At 44.1% G+C, this 10871-nt stretch overlaps 1 long non-coding RNA gene and 1 pseudogene across 1 annotated transcript; one reads left to right on the forward strand and one right to left on the reverse strand.

Annotated features, from left to right (window-relative positions):
• Positions 1-3079: 3079 nt before the first annotated feature.
• On the reverse strand, positions 3080-7957 carry LOC141222265 (uncharacterized). Its single transcript, XR_012290089.1, has 3 exons — positions 7892-7957; positions 6792-6952; positions 3080-3892 (listed from the first exon to the last, which is right to left on the reverse strand). It is a non-coding gene; the product is annotated as an uncharacterized lncRNA (long non-coding RNA).
• LOC141222267 (U2 spliceosomal RNA) lies at positions 5933-6046 on the forward strand (annotated as a pseudogene).
• Positions 7958-10871: the final 2914 nt, after the last annotated feature.

Here is a 10871-nt window from a genome sequence, read left to right on the forward strand (position 1 = left end):
AGGAGATTGCGCTTGTGGAGCAGGCGAAGAATAAAAGCCTGGTAGAGCTAAAGTCCCGAATTGCTGTACTTACGTCCCTGGGTATAATTAGTGTAAAACATAATATATAGGATTATTCCGATATTTCTTGTGTCCTGGTTAATATGTATTTTTCCATATATAGGTCATGTCATACTAGCTATACTTACCAGTCCCCCTCCAGGTTTCAGTGATCAGATCCCCAACATGATCATGTGATTGCTGCAGCCTATCAGTGACTACAGTGGTAACCTGCTACAGCCAGTGATTGGCTACAGAAATCACATGTCCACATAGAGCAGGAAGAACACAAACTGATGGAGGGAACTGTAGTTGTGGAGCATCAGTATAATTTTATAACCTAAGTTTTTGGAAAAAATATAATTGGTGCAACCCCTGTGATTGTAGATGCTAGATACATTAATACAGAGTGAGTTTCATTTTTTTAATTTTAGGAGTGTCAGCGGAGGATGAGTTATCTTCTAGATGTTCATTTATTTGTACCTGAAGATATCATCCTGAACTCAACAGTGTTACTGTGGCCAAAAAATATCAACCCAGTGTTTGATGAAAATGTCCAGGTATGTGGGCTCATTTCTGAAAATGGGGTCTCGGGTGCCAGCCCCAATGAAGCAGCAGCCCCCTGCAGTGTCCAGGTAATTAAACGGGGCGCTCTGGGAGCGTTTTTTGATAACTGTTCCTTTCTAAAAGCTGATTGAAAACGGCAAGTGTAAAGGAGAGGGCGAGCTGCTGGGAAAAGAGAGACGCTTATGCTGGAACTGGAGAAACTTTTGCGTCGGATGGAAGAATTTGCAGAGTACTCTGAGCTGGATATGATGCAGCAGGTATGATAGTCACAGGCTGTGTTATAGTTTTCCCTCTTCTTATTTTCATTACTTTAAGACTCTTTTCATATTTGTACAGATCCTTTTTACCCAAAACGCATCATGGTTGTCGTGAACGATAATTTTTTTGTGCAATACAAAAGATCATTTCACCCGACGATCAAGTGTTTGGCCATTCGTCGGTGATTGGCAGCCTATTTATACTGCACAATTATCCTTAAACGAGCGTTCCTGGGAAGTAGTTATAAAATGCTCCCTAACTCCGGTTTGGAGTTGCATTAGGCTTTTTTTATGTTGTTTCTTTTGGGGGGGTTCTATCCCTTTTTAAAGGCAAGAATCAAGAATATTGAGACTACAGCCAATAGTGTAACCTGAAGCTTCAATGCAAAATCTCCATTAGGGCCCCCAACTATTGCAGGTCTTTAATAGTAGTGATCTTCTCATATGAGTCAAAGAGACCTTTTGAGCCCCCCTTAGCTCCAGATGCGACTGCAATCCCTGCACGCACTGTAGTTACGCCCTTGACTGCAGCATTATTTTTGCTATGCAAAAAAAAACTATGAAAAAAACATAAACCCGACTGACCACGATTATCAGCCAGAACAGTCTTTATAGAGGCAGTCCCTAGTGCTTAACCTGAAGTGCAGTCAAACAAAGGCAGGTCAGAGGCAGTCGTCACACCTGAGCACTGGCGTATGAAAGCGTCCACTAGGCCTGAAACGCGTTGCATCCAATAGGCCTGAAACGCATTGCGTCCAATAGGCCTGAAACACGTTGCGTCCAATAGGCCTGAAACGCATTGCGTCCAATAGGCCTGAAACGAGTTGTTCCAATAGGCCTGAAACGCGTTGCGTCCAATAGGCCTAAAAATCGTTGCGTCCAATAGGCCTGAAAATCGTTGCGTCCAATAGGCCTGAAATGCATTGCGTCCAATAGTCCTGAAATGCATTGCGTCCAATAGGCCTGAAATGCATTGCGTCCAATAGGCCTGAAATGCGTTGATTCCAATAGGCCTGAAACGCATTGCGTCCAATAGGCCTGAAACGATTTGTGTCCAATAGACCTGAAAGGCCTGAAAGTTACACCTCTGACATCAGCTGTCTATAAAGTGGAGCATATAGGAGTCTGTATTCTGCAAATGAGAAGTAAAGTTCACCGGTGAGAAGTCAGTCTCATACTGTAACTTGTGACTGTCTAACTCATTTTCTTTAACGGAGGCAGTCCGGTTAACCCTTTACTTATCTGTGTTTATTGTGCCTGGTTTCAGTAAGTGACAGATGTGAGGACTGTACAGAAGCGAATAGCAGACGCAGAGGAGGCGGTGGCTTATATTAACAAAGAAGAAGCACTGTATAAATGGGACCTTACAACATACCCTGAGCTGGATTCTTCAAAAGTCAACATCGAACCTTACCAGAAACTTTTTGCACTGATTTACAAATGGCAAAAAACTGAAAAAAAGTATGTGCACCCCATTGGGGAATTCTGAGTTAACTCTTGGCATGCCGTTATTTATTAACACCAGACGTGATCTGAAGTGGAGAGTAAATGGCGCATTTAAACAAGCTGATGATCATTCCCAATTATCAGCCCATGTAAATGTGCCTGTAATCACCCGATGAACAAGCAAAACACTAATTCGTTGGGAACGAATCATTTATGGCAGCAAAAATCATCTTTATCTACAGCACTTCGCCCCTTGTAACCTTATAGGGACAAAGTATATCTAATAACCAATCGTTCTGTCCCCATCACTGTTCTTCGGTCCTGGAAATAACCAAGCGCCAAAAGTCTTGCATATATTACAAGGGGATTATGTGTTATTAAAGGGCTGTCCGGCCTTGGGGCACAAGTCTGCAGTCACTCCATGTGACTGCAGTCATGTGAATCCTCACAGCATGTGTACTGTGCGCGTAATAAGGATTCTCCAGCATCGGGAGCACAGGCATGTGACAGCAAGTATGTGATTTGCATATATACGGTCACATCCCAACTAGACATATCCGGCCTTGCTCAATGCAAGCACATTGAGTGGAGCCAGACACGTCTAGTCGGAATGTGGTCTGAAGTATGCAAATCACATACTTGTGGTCACATAACAGCCCGTTCCCGGCACCGGAAAATCCTCGCAGTGCGTGCAATTTGAGAATTTAAAAGTCTGCAGTTACATAGACTGTAGACTTGTACCCCAAGGCCGGACAATCCCTTCTGCAAAATAGGAGATAAATGTATGATCGGTAGGGGTGCTCTAACCACAGGGTCCTCCAGTAATCCTGAGGACAGAGGTTCCAAAGTCTGCTGTGTGAATGGAGTGATCGTGCGCATGCATAGCCAGTGCTCCATTCATGTCTGTGGGAGCAGTCATGCGCATGCATAGCCATCACTCCCATAGATGCACACATGCTTCATTCACAAAGCTGTATCTAGGACCACCGCTTTCAAAACTGCTGGGGGCTGCAGCAGTCAGACTCCCAGTGATCAGACATTTATCAACAACCTTGTGGATAGGTGATTAAACATTATTTATGGGACAACCATAGCCATAGATGTAGAAGAGAAAAAAAGCAGAATAAACAGTAATAGATGAGCTAAAAACATGAAATTTATCAAAATATGTCTTGAAAAATCTCACGCTTCCAGGTGGATCGACGGCGCTTTCCTTGACCTGAACGGAGAAAGCATGGAAGCCGAGGTGGACGAATTCCTCCGAGAGGTCTACAAGATGATGAAACTGTTTCAGCAGAAGCAGAAGACGTTAGAAGAGGAGAAGAAAAAGGCGTCTCAACACCGGACACTGTCTGAAGATAAGGATTCGGTGGACGAGGAAAAGAAGGAAAGCCGCATAGTTCTCATGTGTTCTGCCATCACCGAGCAAATCAAGGCTTTTAAGGTAGATGCATCAAATAATGGATATATCAGTAATCTGGGCCCGGTTTGCTGGAGCGCGCTGTTACCTCCCAATCCCAGCCAACTTTAGCACAGTGGTTACTATCGAGACAGCAGCGGTGGTCGGTCTCCTAGGCAACGATCTGTAAACAAAAGAAAAGTCTTAATATCTCAAGAACGGCTGCAAATGTCAAGAAGCAGTAAATTGCAAAAGTGCAGGTTTTTACAATATCTATGAAGATGGGAATAACCCTTTAATTCATTTTTGTAGCCGTAATCCCGGGACACTGATTATGATTGACTCCTTTTCAGGAATATATCCCTCTGGTGAGCATCCTTTGCAACCCATGCCCCTCCTATATATCCATCCTGGCCTCCATGTGTCCAGCCTGCCCCCCTTCATATATCCATTCTGTCCCATATATCTATATATATCTATATCTATATCATATATATATAACAGTTTTGATTTATATATATCCATCCTAGCCCCCCCATATATGCATCCCACCCCACCCCATATATCTATCCAGGTCCCCACGTGTCCAGCTTGCCCCCCTTCACCTCCATGCGTCCATCCAGGTCCCCACGTGTCCAGCTTGCCCCCCTTCACCTCCATGCGTCCATCCAGGTCCCCACGTGTCCAGCCTGCCCCCCCTTCAGCCCCATGCGTCCATCCAGGTCCCACGTGTCCAGTCTGCCCCCCCTTCAGCCCCATGCGTCCATCCAGGTCCCACGTGTCCAGTCTGCCCCCCCTTCAGCCTCATGCGTCCATCCAGGTTGCCACGTGTCCAGCCTGCCCCGCTTCAGCCCCATGCGTCCATCCAGGTCCCCACGTGTCCAGCCTGCCCCCCCTTCAGCCTCATGCGTCCATCCAGGTCGCCACGTGTCCAGCCTGCCCCCCCTTCAGCCCCATGCATCCATCCAGGTACCCACGTGTCCAGCCTGCCCCCCCTTCAGCCCCATGCATCCATCCAGGTCCCCACATGTCCAGCCTGCCCCCCCTTCAGTCCCATGCATCCATCCATGTCCCCACATGTCCAGCCTGCCCCCCCTTCAGCTCCATGCGTCCATCCATGTCCCCACATGTCCAGCCTGCCCCCCCTTCAGCCCCATGCGTCCATCCATGTCCCCATGTGTCCATCCTGACCCCCCTTCAGCCCCATGCGTCCATCCATGCATCCTGGGTAGGTGTTTATGCCCCTGCATCCATCCATCCTGGGTAGGTGTAAATGCCCCTCCAGCCATCCATCCTGGGTAGATGTATATGCTTTTCCATTCATCCATCCATCCTGGGTAGGTGTATATGCCCCTCCATCCATCCATCCATCCATCCATCCAATCTATCTATCTTTCTATCCCTTCCTTTCTGAGATAAGCTGCAATAATGCATTTGTCCTTTGCTACACCTTTGCACATACGCCATATACCTAATCAGTGGCCTTGTTATCAGCTGCTACTCTTTTAATTCAACTGTCCCATCAGTTGGGTGTTGCTGAGTACCACGCATTTAAAAAAAATGTGGGGCCGTTGCGATTTCTTTAGTGAAATGCTGGCTCCCTCTGAAAGAGCACTGACTTCTTTAATTTTCTATCTATGGATGAAAAAAAGATAAAAAAAAGTTTGGTCTGAGATGTTGTTTTAAAGTGCTACCTATGTCTGTCAATCAGAGCATCCTATTGGTTTTCACCCAGGCAGATAGATTGCTTGCAATAGATGTAATGAGTGAATGGAACAATGGAATAATGCAAGAGAATGGGACAATGGAACAATGGAATAATGCTAGAATGGAAGAATGGAACATCATTGCACGTGTCATAATGGGCTCCTAGCCTTTATCTGGCTGTGCTTCGGCAGTCAGCTACAGTCTGCAGGGAGCCTGCAGACTAGGAAGAAGGTGGACCGCCGCTTGTTTGTTCACTAATTAGTTATCCTCTCCCCATCCCCTTGTCTGCAGGTACATGGGACATTGGGGGGGAGGGGAGAATGTTTGAAAATAGGCAGACTCATGCAGATTAAAAATGCATGCGTGGGCTGCAGCTGCAACAAGCAGTAAAGTTGTGGGTTTTAAGATGTCTATTGATGAACAACATGTCCTCCTAAGGGGAGTCTTTGTCCCTATCCCTACAATGGGTGCATTCTTGAAGCCAGGGTGCAGTCATAGGCCAAAACCAATTCAGGTTATCGCTTCTCGGCCTTTTGGCTAACATCAAGTGTAGTATCTGTTCTCATTTAGTATATGTGCTTAGCTTTTACCAATATATTGCATTGCAATGTTATCTATCTATCTATCTATCTATCTTCCCGGCTGCTTGTTTTCCCTCTATCCACACCCTCCTCTTCTTTGATTGACAGCTCTGGCTTCATAGAACCAGAGAAGGAAGGAGACAGAGGTAAAACAAGCAGGTGGGAAGGTGTATATAAAGGATTGGCCCACGCCGTGATCCACGGAGCGCTTGTACTTGGTTTCAACAGTCATTCTGTGCTGACAGTCCCTTTAAAATCAGTGTTTCCCAAACTCCAGTCCTCACGGCCCCCCACAGGTCATGTCTTCAGGATTTCCATAGTATTGCACAGGTGAGAGAATTCCGGATTCCTTGATGATACTTTCATCACATGTGTAACACTGAGGAAATCCTGAAAACCTGACCTGTTGGGGGCCATGAGGACTGGAGTTTGGGAAACACTGCTTTAAATGGAGCGGTGCTGCAGTTTTATTATTCAGCAATTAGCAGGATCCCCCAACAATTTCTTAAGCAATGAGAAAATGCAGTCCCTAATGATGTCCTCTGACAATAAGCGGATCACGGACAGCAGATGCATTGGGTTCTGCATTTCTTGGAGAATGGGATGGGGCAGCTTCTGTCTTCTCAGTGATACAATCAGGAAGGAGATGCAGCGTGAGACAATCCCTGTCTACATCTTTGATCTGATCATCAATACAGAGGGCTGATTGGTGAAAACAGAGGGAAAGGCTAATTAAATTATTTAAAAAAAACTTAGTTTTTCGGCTGCCACTTCCTCTGGGGTCAGTATGCCAACCTCATTGACTTCATAGCACTTGCCAGAGTGGGCAGACACGATTTATTGCCTTTACACACGTCACCTCCACACAGGGCGATGCTGCTACGACGCCTCTGTAGTGATCAAACGTTGAGTCAAACAGCAGGGCTTTAAGAGGGCTGCCCTTTTCAATCTTGGGACTAAAACACAAAAATAAGACATCCTGTTAAAGGGGATAAAGGTAAGTAAACCGCGTTCAGTCCAGAGTGATGAATTCCAAAAGATAAAGTTTATTCCGCCATCACATAACGTTTCGACCTGTTATAGGTCTTTATCAAGTATATACAAAGACATAGAGGGATACTGATCCCCTTTAAGGAAAATCAGTGGCCAGAACCCTTTAAATTCCCCTTAAATGGTCCAAAACTGAAACTGTGGGAACAATATAATCCACTTAGGGTTCAAACTTACAGTCAAGGGTTTGATAAAATTATCTACACCCTTGTGTCTCCAGAAAGCATAGCGTACGTTCACGTGCTGAAAATGCCGACCAGTGCTGGAGTGAGCGGAGGTCCGCAGCTTGTGACACTCCTGCTGTAGTGAAACTACAGATCCCAGCAGACTGACGGTCTCTCATCAAGTTATGCTGGGAGCCGCAGTTTCACAAATAGTGCTAGAGGATCCATGTCAGAAATATGAGGCTGCCACTAGGGTTTCTCCCACAAATATGTAATCGGACGTGGAGCAGAACTGCACGTGGATGAGCCATATTCTCTATCTGTGAACATACTACTCCTTCACTCAGATTCTAAGTGGTTCTGCAGCGCATCTGTGCAGAGCAAGCTGTCAATCAAAATCCGGGCCGGGTTTACAGCCGTCACCCCTGATATAGCGAGAGGTGCTGTGATCCAAGACTGTAGCCGCTCCGTGCACAACGATGAGTGAAGGCCGGCGGCTGCAGGGAGGAAAGAAGTTAATTTTCTCCCGGTACCTACACTATCAATAAGGCGGCCGGGCAGCATTGTAACAATATTTATCTGCAGATTAACCCTATACCTGCAGGTACATAGCATTTTCCAAGGTGACAGGTTCCCTTTAATAAAGAGAAGATGGATAGAGCCGCATTAGTCCGTACTCACGGTGGAAGCCTCCTGACAACTTCTTGAAGAACACTTTCCACATTTGTTCCAAGCTTCCCCGACATCTAATAGAAATAAACAGAGAAATGAATTTCTTAATACAGTTTAGAACTCGGCTACAACGAATCAGAAGAAATGAAACCTGTTTGAAGCTGACAAGCAATCAAGCCCCTCCGTAAGCCACACAGAACATGGCTACTTATGTCATCTGCAGGTGATTAAAGGAACCTGTCATGCTGAAATGGTATAAGATCTGTAGGGGATGTTGTAGAGCAGAGAAGTTGATCAGACTGATAGACATATCTGTGGGAAGAGAGTCAGCAAAACTGGCATTTTATGCAGTGAAAAGTCCTGCCGTATGTACACTAGTCCAGTGGGCGGTCCTACTAAGTGATTGACAGTTCCCTGTATGACCATGCAGGCAAAGATAGCTGTCAATCACTAGTAGGACCGCCCACTGGACTCATCTGTACAAACAGCAGGATTCCACTGAATAAATTGATACAGGAAAAACATCTATCTTTGTACCGTATTAGCCAGTAGATAGAAGAGTATTTAGATTTGAGAGTCCTCAGTGGTTGATACCATCTTTTCCGTTAGCCATTAAAAGGTAACAAATTGCAGGCTTTCCAGACTACTCAGGTCTCAGGTCCGCCTGATGAAGAAGCCGGAGTAGTCTGGAAAGCTTGCAATTTGTTACCATCTTTTCAGTTAGCCATTAAAGGTATCAACCACTGAGGACTCTCAAATGTAATGAATAAATTACAATTTATACTGAATCTTCTCCCACAAACCTATATATCGTTCTACTCAGTTTCTCATGGATAAAACCTGTACATCTGAATGGGGCTTTAATGTTGTTATTACAATCATGTAACCGCAGATCACAAAATCTTTCATATGATCATTTTTTTAACACCTAAAACCCCAATGGATATTTATGTTTACTAAAGGATTCCTTTCCCATTCTTTTGGCAGCTCTTCTTTAGGTATGGACACAGACCGGCATCCGGCATAAAGACATCTGGAGACTTTTCCTTTTTCTGGGATATTGGATAATCTTGTTCATTTCTAACGCTTTAAATCTTTCAAATTCTTTCTGAAAAATGTATCATAAAGGGACTTTCTCAGGTCAGTTTTGCTTGTGGTTGTGTTACCATTATTTGTGCCAAATGTATCAAAGTGTTGCGCGATGTTTGATAAATGTTTATGTAGCACTTCCATCTATCTTTATTTATTTTACTCACTTATATAGCACCATTAATTTCACAGCACTTTACAGACATTATCATCACTGCCCCCATCGGGGCTCACAATCTACATTCCCTATCAGTATGTCTTTGGAGTGTGGGAGAACCCGGAGGAAACCCACGCAAACACAGGGAGAACATACAAACTTCTTGCAGATGTCGTCCTTGGTGGGATTTGAACCCAGGATCCCAGCGCTGCAAAACAACAATGCTAACCACTGAGCCACCGTGTATCTTTATCCACTTTTAACGTCACCCGTCGTTCTTAGACCTGTGTGGCTTACCAAGCCCAATTTCTAAAAGTTGTAAGAGTGCTGTAAAATAGGAAGCTGCACATTTTTGCGCAAAAATTATGCGTCACAAAAGTTTTTTGCTTTTTTTTAACACCAAAAATTGATGTCAATTCCTCGCTACATTGCCCCTTTTCCAGCCACATTTTGTAGAAAAAAATAAAAAGACAAGGTACAGACAGCGGAGTTAAATTTGCCTACAGGAATGATTTTGATCTGGAGCGCATCGTACCCGGATACAGTCACTAGCGGGAACGTCAAACATCTTCTCAATTTGTTTCTCCACCCTTTCCGGATCTGCTTTCTTCAAGTCTATCTAAAAGCAAAAGTATAAATACTAATTATTTATCAAAGCTGGACAACATCTAGAAACCATATAAGAAAACTGGCTTAAAATATAGTGTGAACAAGAGTTTAGGGAGAGATGTACAACTGGCACTGGCCTATAAAAGGGATTGTGTAATCGTACAAAACTAGCAAAAATGTAAAGTGCCCGGAAAACAAGGAACGTGCAATTTACCTCTTAGTAAAATCCTATGCTTTCTCAAGAACAGAGGAATTTTAATTTCATAATTTTTTAATCAAATAATTTTTATTGAAAAACTCAAACTACAAATATTCCATGTTTCAAATAACATACATGACATAGTAATTCCATAGTAAAAATATGAACAAAGTATCTGAACTTCAATTCCCATAACCCACCCTAAACCCAAATCCCAACACTCCAGAGAGAACCATTTTCAGAGCAGTTCTAGAATAACGGACTATAGCATTCGTAGAAGGGGAAGAAGATAAAAAAGTGACTAACAAAGGGGTAGCAGCGTTTTAATGTTATCATTTACTGCTTGATGCCTGAGCCGGGGAGTGCACACTTGAAAACTGTTGCAGGCTGCTGTAATCACAGGACACAAGCAAACAGCATGGCATTTCCTATCAGCAGGGAGGAAGTAAAGGGAACAGTAATGAAAGTCTCCTCCTACTCCGCTCCATATTGAAATGAATAGTGTGCATCCTACAAATGAGATGCATACAGCAAACAATTGATTTTCCATACATAGGTTTTGAGTTGACCACTGGATATACACATGTGTATAACTAATTACCAGAACTGGAAATCGAAAAAAAAGACGAGCAAGTTTGGGGTGAATCCAGCCTTCATTACTGCACAACCGCTCAGAGGGATCGGTACTAGGAACAGCAGGAGTGCCGGCGATGTTCACAGATTTACCTGCTGCGGGACTGAAGGAGTCTGATCGCGCTCGGCTCGAAGCTTTTTACCTTGTTTACGACAGGAATAATTGAAAGCTGTGCTTCAAAGGCGAGGAAGAAGTTTGCCACCGTCTATTAGAAAATAGACAAACTTAGGATAGAAACAATATGAACATATACCCTGCTATAAGTAAGTAAAAAGCAATAGGAAATATATATAATATAGGG

This window comes from Phyllobates terribilis, unplaced genomic scaffold, assembly GCF_046119375.1.
Source record: "Phyllobates terribilis strain yellow unplaced genomic scaffold, ASM4611937v1 Scaffold_353__1_contigs__length_1967111, whole genome shotgun sequence".
In the NCBI taxonomy this organism is placed as follows: Eukaryota; Metazoa; Chordata; class Amphibia; order Anura; family Dendrobatidae; genus Phyllobates; species Phyllobates terribilis.